The following is a 13,968-nucleotide window of genomic DNA, read 5'->3' as shown; positions in this document are numbered from 1 at the left end:
AGAATTTTAGATAAATTTTTAATTTATTTATTTATTAAAAATTTATTTATTAAAAAATTTATTTATCTAAATAAATAAATATATTTATTTATGACTATGTAAAAATTTAAAGTTAAAATATAAGCAATGCTCCTTACTATGTATATATGTTTGTATACACACACACACACATGTGAATGATACCGAGTTACATATACCCCAAAGAGTACTCCACTGGCTCCAATCAGGTTCCCACTCCCACTCCCCCACCAACATAACCACTTTCACTGACTGCTTGGCTATGGATCTCCTTATCTCTAAATAAATATTGATTTTGGCACTCAGATTTTCTAGTTTCCCACCCAGACCCTGAAGACCAGCCTGCAAAGGGGAAAGTGAATTTGTGTGTTTCCTTGCCCACCAGTCATCCCCAAGGTAGCCCATAGGTCTTGCAGTCACCTATAAACCCACACTGCCCACCTTGCCCTTCCTCATGGAACCGGCAAAGGAAAATGCCAGAACAAATGCCAGGCCAGCAGCTTTGCAATTTGGGCTGAACCGGATTCCTGGACACCTCAGTAAAGGGTGGGCACGGCTCCTGAGTGAGGCGCTGTGATGCCCCAACCCAGCCACGGCTCCCACCGCGGTACCAGCCCGCCCCTCTCCCTTCCAGTCCCTTTCTCTTCTCGCTCATTCTCTGTTCTCTCCTTCCTCGGATGTTTTCGCCGGCCTCACACCTTTCTTTTCCCTAAGTCCAAAGACAGGTAAAGCCTTTAACTGTGTGGATCACGACAAACTGATCTCTTGCCAGCTGCAGCCACACGGACCACACGCACTAAACCGCTGCCCAGAAGCACAAATGGTCGGATGAAGGGATAGCAAACACCAAGAGCCAGCAGCTTCCTTCGGGCCCCTCGGCTCAAGCTCTGGCGTCTCTTGGGCGCAATGCGCGGCGGGGGCGCTCAGGTGACCTTCTGCCCTAGGAACATCTCGGCTTCCCGACGGGAACGAACAGGCTGAGTGGACTGCATCTCTCCAGTTGTCTGGAGAAACGCCGTGCTAGGGACACAATTTTAGGCGGAAACTGCATGCTGCGAAACACAGGTGGCTCTGCCTAGGTCCCTAAGAATGCTTGCTTTCGGTGGGAGGGAGGAATAACTTGTCTCAGGTCTGTGTGGCACAATCGGTTAGCGCTCTCGGCTGTTAACCGAAAGGCTGGTGGTTCGAGCCCACCCAGGGACTCGTTTCACGCTTTTAGAATGTAAATGATGTATGATTGCTTCCAGTCTGGGCATCCTCTCCCAAGCTCCACTACTACCCTACTCCACTGTGTCTTGTATACACACACACAGAAGGACGTACGACCAGATAGTACCTGATCCTCAGAGAGGATCTCTGCAGGAAAACAGGTTGACTGGGAATCCTAGAATTCATGAAAGAGTAGGCTCATCATCATCATCCTGTAAACTCCTTTTACCAATGAAGTTTCTTCCACTGTTAGTAGTAGTCTCTGTTTAACTTTTTCCATATATTTTTCCGAATAATTTTGTTCTATGCTTTTCCTCCGTTTTTCATTCATTGAATCATAGAAAAAGCAAGAGAATTCCAGGAAGACATCTATTTCTGCTTCACTGACTCCGCTAAAGCCTTTGTTTGGATCACAACAAATTGTGGAAAATTCTTCAAGAGATGGGAATACCAGACCACCTTACCTGCCTCCTGAAAAACCTGTATGCAGGTCAAGGAGAGTTCAAACCAGTCAGGAAAGGAAATCAACACTGAATATTCACTGGAAGGACTGACGGTGAAGCTGAAGTTCCAAGCCTCACTCCACGCGGCAGGCCTTCATTTTGTGTTTAAAATATGAATCTAAAAGTTTGAGGAAAAACGGAGTTGTTTCCGCCCGGTTTCGAACCGGGGACCTTTCGCGTGTTAGGCGAACGTGATAACCACTACACTACGGAAACCACGCGGTCTATAGTGCCTAGAGACATACACAAGAATTGCATATTTGAACACACCTGCCCTTCAGATTTTCAAAGGACGAGGACTCTGGAAACCCAGGCAAACCGTCAAGTAAGGATCTGCAGTTCCTGAAAGGAGCTGATTTAGGGTTCCACGCCTCTTCAGGAGCGAGGTCCCTGTGTGCCAGCTTGTGCCCAAGGGCAGAGGTCGTCCCCCTGAGTCCTCAGTTTTCAGAAGCCCTAGCAGCCAGGGGAGTTAGGTGAGTCTGATTTCCAGGCGGCCGGACGTCCTGCAAGGTGGACGCAGCCCTTCCAGGCTGCGAATGCGCGCTTTACAGTCCCTCTTCATGGCGCCAGCGGGCAGCGAGCTCGATGCTTTAAATTCCACTCGTGAAACGAATGACATGCCCTCTCCTCTGACCTGCCCTCCCCTCTGCTCCGATGCGCCTGACCCGCGCTCTCTCACAGCCCCATCACAGCACTTCTATGGTGCCATCCGGCACTGGGCGGGGGTGGGGGCAGGGGTTCCTCAGGAACCACTGAGATAATGCAAGACTTGCATCACATTTTCACGTTTAGCAGAAGTGCAGCAAAGGCTGAGGCTCAGGTCATTTGTTGAATTCGTTTGCCGACCTGACCCCGCATAAAGCCGCGGAGGAGCCAGGCGCGGTCCACGCAGATCTGACGGTCTTCATTCCTTTCTCATCAAACTTGGGATTATTCTTGAAGGACAGCTTTGCTTTACGTTTTACAATGTCTGAAACGTCTTTTGTTTGCCTTTTATAATTTTCCAGTTCAACATTTCATGGAGAGTGAATTTTAACAGAGAGGTAAAGGCGGTTTTCTCAGAAAGCAGGTGTCTTGAAGAGTTTTCTTGTTCACCTCACAGCAGGCAGAATTTCTTTTCGCTGAAAGACTTTAATGCAATGTTGTCTGTGTGTTTGTCTGTCTCTGGTTTCCTTAGAAATAAAGCTTCTCAAGTTTAGGGATGCATGTGACGTTTTTTCCAGCAGTGGCTTTTCTCCTTTTCTTAGGGCGGCTGTCACTGCGTTTCCTTCCCGTCTGAGGTTCAGGGGCTCAAACCCCAGGAAGGCGAACCCAGGGTGCGCACCGGCCCCCAGGGCCGCGGGGCTCCGGCTGATTTCGCGTGGATTCCGAGTGCGTCTGGAGGTCTGAGTCCCCAAAGAGGTGGACTTGAAAATGGCTTTAGATCAGGACGTTTTGAGAGGGTAACAGGCAGGAAGGCCAGGGGTCTCCAAACGGAGGAAATAGCCTGCAAGTGTCAGACATTTTTCTCTCTCTTAAGCGGCAGGAGGAAACAAACTAGCGATATTTTTTCCTTCTCTATACAAATTTAAAAGGAGGTTTCTCTTAAAATACTGTGTTGCCATAATGACACTTGGTTTCACCTGAAGTTAAGCAATGCCTTTTTCTTATGGAAATGTTTGTCTTAAGCTATGCTAATGTACTTTGCATTTACCCCTAAACTCTGTCTTCAAGTCGGTTCTGCCCCTTGGCTCAGAACCTATTTGACAAACCAGTATGTTATACTCAAGAGTCCCTTGGACTGCAAGGAGATCCAACCAGTCCGTTCTAAAGGAGATCAGCCCTGGGATTTCTTTGAAAGGAATGATGCTAACGCTGAAACTCCAGTACTTTGGCCACCTCATTCGAAGAGTTGACTCATTGGAAAAGACTCTGATGCTGGGAGGGATGGGGGGCAGGAGGAGAAGGGGACGACAGAGGATGAGATGGCTGGATGGCATCACTGACTCGATGGACTCACGTGAGTCTGGGTGAACTCCGGGAGTTGGTGATGGACAGGAGGCCTGGCGTGCTGCGATTCATGGGGTTGCAAAGAGTCAGACACGACTGAGCGACTGAACTGAACTGAACTGAACTCAGGAATATAAAAAAGTTTTAGCTTTAGATAAATCAGTGCTCTCCATGCTACAAACAAGAATAAAATTCAAGTTTATAATAAGGATGAATCTCGAATACTTTTACACTCCTGAAAATTCTAATAATTGATGTATAATTCCATAGAAAATATTTATCCTGTCATGCTCCCAGAGATGACTCCTGGTATGCACCACACTGCTTTAATAATTTGGGTCTAAAAGCTCCTTCATGGTGACTTTCACATTTATTATTATTTATAAAGTTTAAAATTATGTATCCCAGTAAATTAAATATACCATATAATATCTTTTAAATCAGGATTAAGTCTTTTGAGTCTCGAAATCATAGTGACTTAATTATTCCCCTTTCAATTTGGGGTCAATGTTTTTAGCTATCATCTAATATGTGCTTCTAAGTAGCATTTATCTGCCATGATTCAGGTCAATTTATGATTTTAAGATCTATCATTAAGTTCTTTGACTGATATTAAATTGGTTGAATTAATGTATAATCTTTGCCTGGAGAATTTCTATTTGAGGTAGAAATAACAAAACACTGTTTAAATATAATGCTGCCTACATTTTTATAGGTTATATATAGAGGGGCTATAGGTTAACAGCTTAAGAGAATGTGTGGGAACCTTTAGGAGATGTTCCTGAATGTAGCCATAAGGTCACTTGAAGAAGAGTACAACACATGGACTCCCTAAGCTGAGAAGTAAGGACCTGTTGTTTACTGGAAGCACTCGTTTATTTATTTTTTTTAATTCCTGATTCTTAGTTACCTCCCTTCTAGATCTCAAGTCACCATTTTTCCATGTGCTATGTAATTCTTTTTTTACTCACTGCTGGGGTCCTTAGAGACTGGCAGGCAGATGAACCTGAGAACATGACAGGTTGTTCTCCTGCTGTGATTTTTATTTGTATGTGTGTGTGTGTGTGAGAGAGAGAGAGATTCTTATTTTTGATGCCTCCTGGTGTGAATGCCCCAAGGAGTGGGACCTTGACTTTGCTCCTGATACAGCAGTTTTCCTGGAGAAGGGCCTGGTGCCTGATGAGCGCCTAGTAAGCGCTTGCTGACTGAAGGACTCCTAATGCACAGTTCCGGAAAACTGATGAGGAGGACAGAAAGTGGGTAAGATCCACAGAGGCCTAGAGTATAAGGGACAGAGAGAGACAGAAGGGCACAGACTCCAAGAGGGTGAGAGAGGGGCAGAGAGAAATGTCCTAGAACCCAGAGACATCCTTGACTGAGGACGGAAAATTGAGAGAGCTCTTGTTTCCTCCTGACTTCAACTGAGGAATCAGTGGAAGGTGAACCAATAACTCTAAGGATCCAAGTTTGCACACGATGTATTATCGGTGCAGGATTCTGTAGCTTGCAACAATTTGTCTAAAATGAGATAATTTTTCTGGTTGTAGCCATGTACTGTCGAGATATCATACAGAGAGAGTCTCGGGCTTGCAAATGTACCCATATATTGGAGGGAGACCCCACATTAGATTGTGTGCATCCAACCAAAGCAAAATTGCAAATCATAGGGGAAGAGAAGAGGATAAATGTCTGGGACCAGTGGGCTTTTTTTTTTTTTTTTAACTCCTGTAATCCATAAGCTGCTCTGCAAGAGGCTCTCCAGAGTCATTCTGGCTGGTCTTGTCTGGACTCAATGACTTGGTCACCAATGAAAACAGTTACAATTCTTAGAATACTTTCCAATCAGCTTGGAAGTTTGGCTGCTGAATATGTGCAATCTCTGGAAATGTACACATTGTTTTTTCATTGTACTTCCCACTAAGTTGAGTCAGTAGGGCACAAATTCCCTTGTTAGAGTAACAGACCTGTGTACTAACAATTTCTTGGGATGGCAAGACCATGAAGAAAAAGATTCTTTCCTTGAGTCAGTAACATACATTGGAATATAAATTAGCACATCTATTCAGGGAAAACTAAGAACATAAAGAGATGCCTTCAGTTTCTAGCAAAGGTACAGTGACAGAAATCTGATTAACCCTCCTTCCTAAATCTCACTCTCCCCCTTTGTCCCACTCCCAAAGGAACAAAAAGACAGAAAAAAAAAAAAAAAAAACAAAACACCATGAAATACTAGCTTCTAAAACACTGGAAATCAGGTAGCAAAGGATAGCAAGCCCTGAGAGGTGACAAACAAACAAGATGAGTCTTGCCATGGGCCCAGCTTCCTGCTTTCAGTGAGTTCCCACGCTGGGCACCAAGAGGAGGATTTGAGGTCAATCCACTGGACTCAAGAAGCTGAGTGTTGGTGGAGAGCAAGGCAGCTAGAGTTCACAGGACAAAGATCCAGTGATTCTTATTTGCAAAGCAGAAGTAGAGACACAGATATAGAGAACAAAGGTATGGACATCAAGGGGGAAAGGGGAGTCGGAGGAACTGGGAAGTTAGGATTTACCTATATCCGCTATTGATGCTATGTATATAGTAAATAACAAATGGGAACCTACTCTATGGCATAGGGAAATATTGGATGCTCTGTGGTTACCTAAATGAAAAGGAAATCCAAAAAAGAGGGGATATATGTATACGTATAGCTGATTCACTTTGCTATTATCACAACATCGTAAATCAGCTATACTTCAATAAAAGTTAATAATAAAAGAAAGAAACATGAAGAAAGGTCCAGTGATGAGAGAGAGTGGGAGAGAGAGAGAATGCTGGGATATGAAAGGGTCTCCCTCAAGTACTCAGCAGAGTCATGATCGGGGTATCCTTATGAAGAAAGTGCCTGAGGCCAAGGAAAGAATGTTTTTAAAAGATCCTGCTGCAATGCCTGGTGCTCACACAGGACAAGCAATTGTATTCGATCCCCCCAGACAGAATGGACTCCTCCTAACTCCTGGGCCATTGGGAAGAACATTCAGAAAACTCTTGTTACAGTATTGGGAATAAGCAGCTCTAGACTGACCTACCTAAAAAAATCACGAAAGGAAGATCCAAAGGGATCAAACCATTTACAAGTCACTCAAATGTACCCCAGATAAAACTCAAGAAGATTTGTAGGAATACCAAAACAGCCAGTGCCCCAAATGGGAAACTCTGACAATGCTTGGCCTCCAATCAAAGGATGCCAGTCATGCAAAGAGGCAGGAAAATGACAGGTAAGGAGGAGACAAATGAATGAATGAATCAGTCAATGAAACTGAGCCAGAAGGGACACAATGTAAAAATCTGCAGAGAAGACTTGAACAGTTATCATGACGGTATACATGCGTCCAAAATGTTAATTAGAAACACAGAACATACAAAAATGGCAAAAACAAACAAACAAACAAACAAACAAACTTTAGAGCTGAAAACTATAACATCCAATGCAATAAATTCACCAGATTGAAGAGCAGATTAGACATGGCAGAAAACAACATAAACAAGATTATGGAGCACAAAGCAATGAAAAGCTGTTCACAGTATCCAAATGGAAACTCACTGTCAAAATAAAATGCTTTTAATGAACATAGTGTCATTGAAGAGTCATTTTTCAGTTGCTAACCTGTGTTTGACTCTTTGTGACTCCACTGACTGCAGCACTACAGGCCTCCCTGTCCCTCAATATCTCTCAGAGTTTGCCCAAGTTCGTGTTCGTTGAATCGGTGATGCCATCCAACCATCTCATCCTCTGTTGCCCTTTTCTCCTTCTGCCTTCAAACTTTCCCAGCATCAGGGACTTCTCCAAGGAGTCTGCTCTTCTCATCAGGTGGCCAAAGTATTGGAGTTTCAGCATCATCCTTCCAATGAGTATTCAGGGTTGATTTCCTTTAGGATTGACTGGTTTGGTCTCCTCGGCATCCAAGGGACTTTCAAGAGTCTTCTCTAGCACCACAGTTCCAAAGCATCAGTTCTTCAACATTCTGCCTTCTTTATCGTCCGACTCTCACATTGGTACATGACGACAAGAAAGATCACAGCTTTGACTATATGGACCTTTGTGGGCAAGGTGATGTCTTTGCTTTTTAACACACTGTCCAGGTTTGTCATCGCTTTCCTTCCAAGAAGCCAGTGTCTTCGAATTTCATGGCTGCAGTCACCATCCGCAGTGGTTTTAGAGCCCAAGAACAGAAAATTTGTCACTGCTTCCACATTTCCCCTTCTATTTGCCATGAAGTGATGGGGCTGGATGCCATGATCTTAGTTTTTTTAATATTGAATTATAAGCTGGCTTTTTCACTCTCCTCTTTCACTCTCATCAAGAGGCTCTTTAGTTCCTCTTTGCTTTCAGCCACTAGGGTGGTGTCACCTGCATGCCTGAGGTTGCTGATATTTTTCCCAGCAATCTTGATTCCAGCTTGTAACTCATCCAGCCTGGCATTTCCCCTGATGTGTTCTGCATTCAAGTTAAATAAACAGGGAGACAGTAAACAGCCTAGTTGTACTCCGTTCTCAATTTTGAACCAGTCAGTTGATCCGTATAAGGTTCTAACTGTTGCTTCTTGACCCGCATACAGGCTTCTCAGGAGACAGGTAAGATGGTCTGGTATTCCCATCTCTTTTAGAGTGTTCCACAGTTTGTTATGATCCACACAGTCAAAGGCTTTAGTGTAGTGAAAGAAACAGAAGTAAATGTTTTTTCTGGAATTCCCTTGCTTTGTCTATGATCCAGCAAATGTTTGCAATTCGATCTCTGCTTCCTCTGCCTTTTCTAAACCCAGCTTGTACATCTGGAATTTCTTGATTCAAGTTGAATGCTGAAGCCTACCTAGCTTGAAGGATTTTGAGCATAACCTTACTAGCATGGGAAGTGAGCACAATTGTCCAGTACTTTGAACGTTCTTTAGCACTGCCCATTGAATGGTAGCACATCACTGAAAGACCTGATACATGGGTGACTGATGCTCCTGAAAATACCCAGGGACGAGAAACAGTTTTTGGAGGAACAATGTCAGATAATTTCAATCATAGTAAAGATTATAAACCCACCGATCCGAGGAGCCAAATGAACAAAATGAATGAGCACAACAGCACGGAAAACACACATCTAGTCGCATCGTAATTAAAGTGCTCAAAGCCATTGAAAAAGCATGTAGTCCCCGAGGGACCAGAGGAAAAAGACCGGATACATATAGAAACGAAAGTACACATGTCAGATTTTATCAGAAGCATAGAAGTGAGGGACTTCCCGGGTGGTCCAGTGGTTAAGACTTTGCCTTCTTGGTGTGAGTTGGATCCCTGGTTGAAGAGCTAAGACCCAACAAGCCTCATGGCAAAAACCAAAAACAAAAAAACCCATGAAACAGAAGCCATATTGTAAAAAATTTAATAAAGACTAAAGGAGAAGAGAGATGCATGGAAGTTAAAATACAGTGGAGCAGCCTCTTCAAAGGACAGAAGCCAAAATAGTCAAGGTGGAATTCTATCACTACCCACCTTTAAAGTCTTTCAATATGAAGGTGAATAATGACCATTAAAGACATACAAATGCTGAAAGACTTCATCAGCAGCAGACCCACTGTACAAGGAATGTTAAAGGAATCCTCCAGGAAGAACACCACCAGATGGAAATCTGGATGTACGCACAGGGAGGAAGGAAAAGAGAAATGGTATCTGTATGGGGAAAATAAAAGATTTAAAATGTAAATCCCTATAGAAGTATGTAACGGATTAAAACACAGAACAGTGGATTTGTTACATGCTCAGTAAAGGAGAAACGTAAAGAAATATGGTTACTGGTTTCACTGCTTCAGGAAATTCTGGACTCCCAGGGACCTGGCAAACCTCCTGTGCACCATGACGCCGGACAGGAGGGAAGCAGTAGAGGAGCCCTTTTGCCTTTCCCAGAAAGGTTGCGCAGCGTAGAAAGAACCACACAGCTTTTGAATGTTTCAAGGAAGGCGTTCCTAAGGTGTGTTTAGAACAACCAACCTTTCCGTGAACAGCCCAACGCACTAATAGATGGCGCCACGGAGACACGCTCGAGTAAGGTCCTTCTCATCCCCATGGATGGGTAATTACCCGCTTCCACGACCGGTGGAGCCACACACATTTCCGAGGGCAGAAACGCGCCAGAGACGCCCCGGGCCGGAGCCGAGGGGGCCAGAGGGAGGTTGGACGCCGGGTGGGCTCCGTACTGCTTCTTTCGGTTCTTTGCTCCGCCTTCACCCGGCCGTCCGCACCGCTGGTGTTGCCCTCCCTCGGCTCGGCCGCGGTCGGTGGGGCGGGAGCCGGAACCAGCTAACCGGGAAGGTGGATCCAAAGGGACGACTGCGAAGAGCTGGAAAAGAAGCCGGCGAGGTGGGGACGAGGACAGCCAGACTTCCCAGAAGGAACGTGCCGCATCTGGGGAGATGAGAATTGGTGTTTGGTTTGATTTTGTTTCCTTTTGTCACAATATATCAGAATTGAGAGACAGAGCGGGGAAACCGATGAGCGAGCATGAAAGAGAGAAAACGAATAGCTGCAGTTCCCAAGAATAAAGCAGCGCAAAGATCGAAATCATTTTACGTCAAAGGACAGATATTAAAGACCGTTCTCATGGCGTGGTGTGTGGCACGCCGTGATCGTATAGTGGTTAGTACTCTGCGTTGTGGCCGCAGCAACCTCGGTTCGAATCCGAGTCACGGCATGGCCTCCGTGTTTCACGTGGCGTCTCACTTCTTTTTCTTCAACACGGTAATGGTCTGCACTGGGTTCTGCAACATGTGACCGCCCATTCTATCCGAGATAAAAATTATTAAGGTGTATTCACAGAACAAGATGCACAAATCATGAATGAACAGCTATTTGATGTGAAATAATCACCAAAATCAAGAGGTACACATTTTTTTATCAACCAGGTATGGAAGATACACTTTGATACATGGATGAAGCCCTTTGGCACGTTTCCCAGGTAACGCCTATCCGTCCCCTGCTACTTTAAACTATTGAGTTTGTCCTTTCCTCAGTTCACCTGAATGAATATAGACATTTTCCTATATAGGGATTATCAAGCAGAAATTCTGAAGTCGATTTCACCCTAGTAGGGAAATCACAGAGGTCAGAACGCCGTGAAGGCAACGGACAAGACGTTCCATTGGAGAAAGCACCTTCAAGATCACGGTATCTCTGCTGCCAGCTAACTATAAGCATGGACCCGTCGGGCCACCATCTTTCACTCAGGGTCGCCCTCCTCCCCTCTTCCACCCTAATTCCAGCAAAGATCTCCCAATCCTCTTGCCCCTCCCCACACAGGCAGAGCACCCACTCTCACCTACTGGACTCACCGCCTTTCATCAGCTCTTCCGGTACCACATACATGTACAGCCACTGTTGCTGCCTCATCTATCGCTGCCTCTGCAGGCTTGGTCCACACCCCTGGCCCCTGCCCACCAGCCCCTCTCCCTGGCTCACCTCTTGCCCTACAGTGGACATAACATTTGTCCTAACAGGTCTTCTGAGCGAGCTTCCAAGGGAAAAGGGAAACGGTGCCCACTGCCTGGTAGAGACCACGGGGATTCCAAACAACAGCAGCTGGAGAGTCAGGGCATTTCCCTGGATCACCATCGTATTGATATTCTGACACTAATTTTTACATGAACCATCTGCTTATGCTGCTGATAACAGTTTTCCCTTTATGGTAGTGAGATGAATTGGCTGTTCAAAGTACTCAGGGAAATGAATGTGAAATGAATAGGTTAAAAGAGAATATTTTAAAAACATGTTCTGCACTTGCTCAACTGAAAGTGGGTGGAGATGGTAAAAGCCTGGGAGGCTGGGCATGTCCACTATTGCCGGGCCAGTCACTGGAGCTAAACCTGTCGACACTGGGAATACCCTGAGCCTGGGCCTCTGTCTCTGAGAGGCACTTAGGAAAATCCATCTACACCTCAGCGACGGACCACAGCACCTGGTTCCCTTTTCCTGTGAAGCCTAAGCTGGGGATCACAAAGGTAATATTTTAATGACCAGAAGCTATAAGAAAATACTTTTGACATATTTACTCATTCGGGAAATAAATGTCACACTTACAAGGAGATATCATTACACAGCCTCCAGCATGACTGCTTTTTTAAAAAATTCGTGCACTAAGTGCCGACAAATGTGGAGCACTTGCACCTGTAGCAGCCAGTTCAAAGTCATTCTAGAAGACTGTTGGCAGTTTCTAATAAAGTTCATCTTATACCTACTTCATGACCCAGCAATTGTAGTACTTCTATGAATGCACAATATAGAAGAAGTTGTATGGGATATTCATCAAGAACACCAGTTAACACCAAAAAATCCCAACAAAATTACTCCAATAATACCAAAAGTAGTGAAATGTGCATAACACTATGAATATGTTTAATGAACAAAATGTTGCATGAAAGCAAGGTCAGTTACCAAAAATGTAGCTTCCTTTATTTGAATTTCAAGAGCAGGCAACAGTACACTCTTGCAGTAGACCTCAGAATGGTAACACAATAAGCGATCTAGTGTAGGAATTGCCTACAAAGTGGCTCAAGTGACATTTCAAGGGTGGGGGAAATTTTCTATACTTTGATCTGGGTGCTGATTACGTTTGCAAAAATTCAACAAACTGTGCCTATAGTTCAATTATTTACTGTTTCTGTAAAAATCAGTGGATGGTGGATGAAAAGGAGCTGGTCTAGACCATGATGACTAGTTTGCATTTTATTGTAAACCTTTTAAATACGCCTTCTCCTTTAGTGTAAGAAAAACCTCACTGATATTAGAAATATCTTTACCAGAAAACAACAACAACAATGACCATGTTATCTTGTTAGTGTAACTATAGGCAAGGCTCCTTGAAGGGCAATATTTAAACTTTGGGGATGTGTTCTTCTCACAGGGAGACAAGCAGTTGTTCTAGGTTTTGCTTTGACTGGCAGGTTTGGGCGCTGTGGGATTTACTCCTCTTCTTGCTGCATTTTGCTTCCAGGCCAGTGGCAAATTCTGCTCTCCCACCACTGCTAGGGGGCAAAGCTGGTGCTGGAATTAAAAGTAAATGGATAGAATATTACTCAACCAAAAAAAAAAAAAAAAAGGATGAAGTAATGCCAATTACAGCAACATGCATGGACCAAGAGATTGTCATCCTAGTGAAGTAAGCCAGGCAGAGAAAGACAAATATCATATGACATCGCTTATACGAGAAATCTAAAACACAAAATAAAGCTAATACAAAGAAACATATGTACAAAACGGAAATAAACCCACAGACATAGAAAACAACATTATGGTTACTGAACGGGAAAGGGGGAGGGGTAAATTAGAAGTTTGGGATTAATATATACATACTACTACTGTGCAGAAAACAGATTAACCAACAAGCACCTCGGGTATAGCCAGGGACCTATACTCAATATTTTGTAATAATCTGTAAGGAAAAATAATCTGAAGCAAAACTAGATGTATATGTGTGTGTAACTGAATCACTTTGTTGTACACCTGAAACAAACACAACATTGAAAATCAACTATAAGTCAAAGTAAAAAAAAGAAAAAAGGCAAATGGCAAGACAGGCTATAGACACTACCTTGCCTTAGCCTGGATCTGAACCGCGCGTGCACACACACACAGACAGGAGGACCTATGTCCAGGATCTCGGGGGAAAGCAGGTCACCGGGAATCCTGGAATTCACGAAACAGTAGGCTCATCATCTACCCTGTAAACTCATTTTACTAATGAAGTTTCTTCCACTGTTTGTAGTAGTCTCTATTTAACCTTTCCCATATGCTTTTCCAATTAATTTGGTTCTATTCTTTTCCTCCATTTTCCATCCACTGGATATAGAAGAAGCCAAAGAATTCCAGAAAGACATCTGATTCTGATTCATGAACTACTCTAAAGCCTTTGACTGTGTGGGTCACAACAAACCGTGGAAAATTCTTCAAGAGATGGGAAAAACAGACCACCTTACCTGCTTCCTGAAAAACCTGTATGCAGGTCAAGGAGAGATGAAACCAGTCAGTCCTAAAGGAAATGAACCCTGAATATTCCTTGGGAGGACTGATGTTCGTGAAGCTGAAGCGCCAAGTCTCACTCCCTGCGGCGGGCCTCCAGTTTTGTTTAAAATACGAATCTAAAAGTTTGCAAAGAAGTGCCATTGTTTCCCCCCGGTTTCGAACCGGGGACCTTTCGCGTGTGAGGCAAACGTGATAACCACTACACTACAGAAAC

The 13,968-nt window shown here is 44.1% G+C and overlaps 4 non-coding genes across 4 annotated transcripts; 2 read left to right on the top strand and 2 right to left on the bottom strand.

Annotated features, from left to right (window-relative positions):
* The first annotated feature begins 1,147 nt into the window (after positions 1–1,147).
* On the top strand, positions 1,148–1,221 carry TRNAN-GUU (transfer RNA asparagine (anticodon GUU)). The gene has a single exon. It is a non-coding gene; the product is annotated as a tRNA-Asn (tRNA).
* A 652-nt stretch (positions 1,222–1,873) lies between these two features.
* Positions 1,874–1,946, bottom strand: TRNAV-AAC (transfer RNA valine (anticodon AAC)). Its single transcript has one exon. It is a non-coding gene; the product is annotated as a tRNA-Val (tRNA).
* Positions 1,947–10,359: 8,413 nt separating this feature from the next.
* On the top strand, positions 10,360–10,431 carry TRNAH-GUG (transfer RNA histidin (anticodon GUG)). Its single transcript has one exon. It is a non-coding gene; the product is annotated as a tRNA-His (tRNA).
* Positions 10,432–13,895: 3,464 nt separating this feature from the next.
* TRNAV-CAC (transfer RNA valine (anticodon CAC)) lies at positions 13,896–13,968 on the bottom strand. Its single transcript has one exon. It is a non-coding gene; the product is annotated as a tRNA-Val (tRNA).

The sequence above is a fragment of the Bos javanicus genome, chromosome 3 (genome assembly GCF_032452875.1).
Source record: "Bos javanicus breed banteng chromosome 3, ARS-OSU_banteng_1.0, whole genome shotgun sequence".
Classification (NCBI taxonomy): domain Eukaryota; kingdom Metazoa; phylum Chordata; class Mammalia; order Artiodactyla; family Bovidae; genus Bos; species Bos javanicus.
This window is presented reverse-complemented; position numbering and strand designations above follow the sequence as displayed.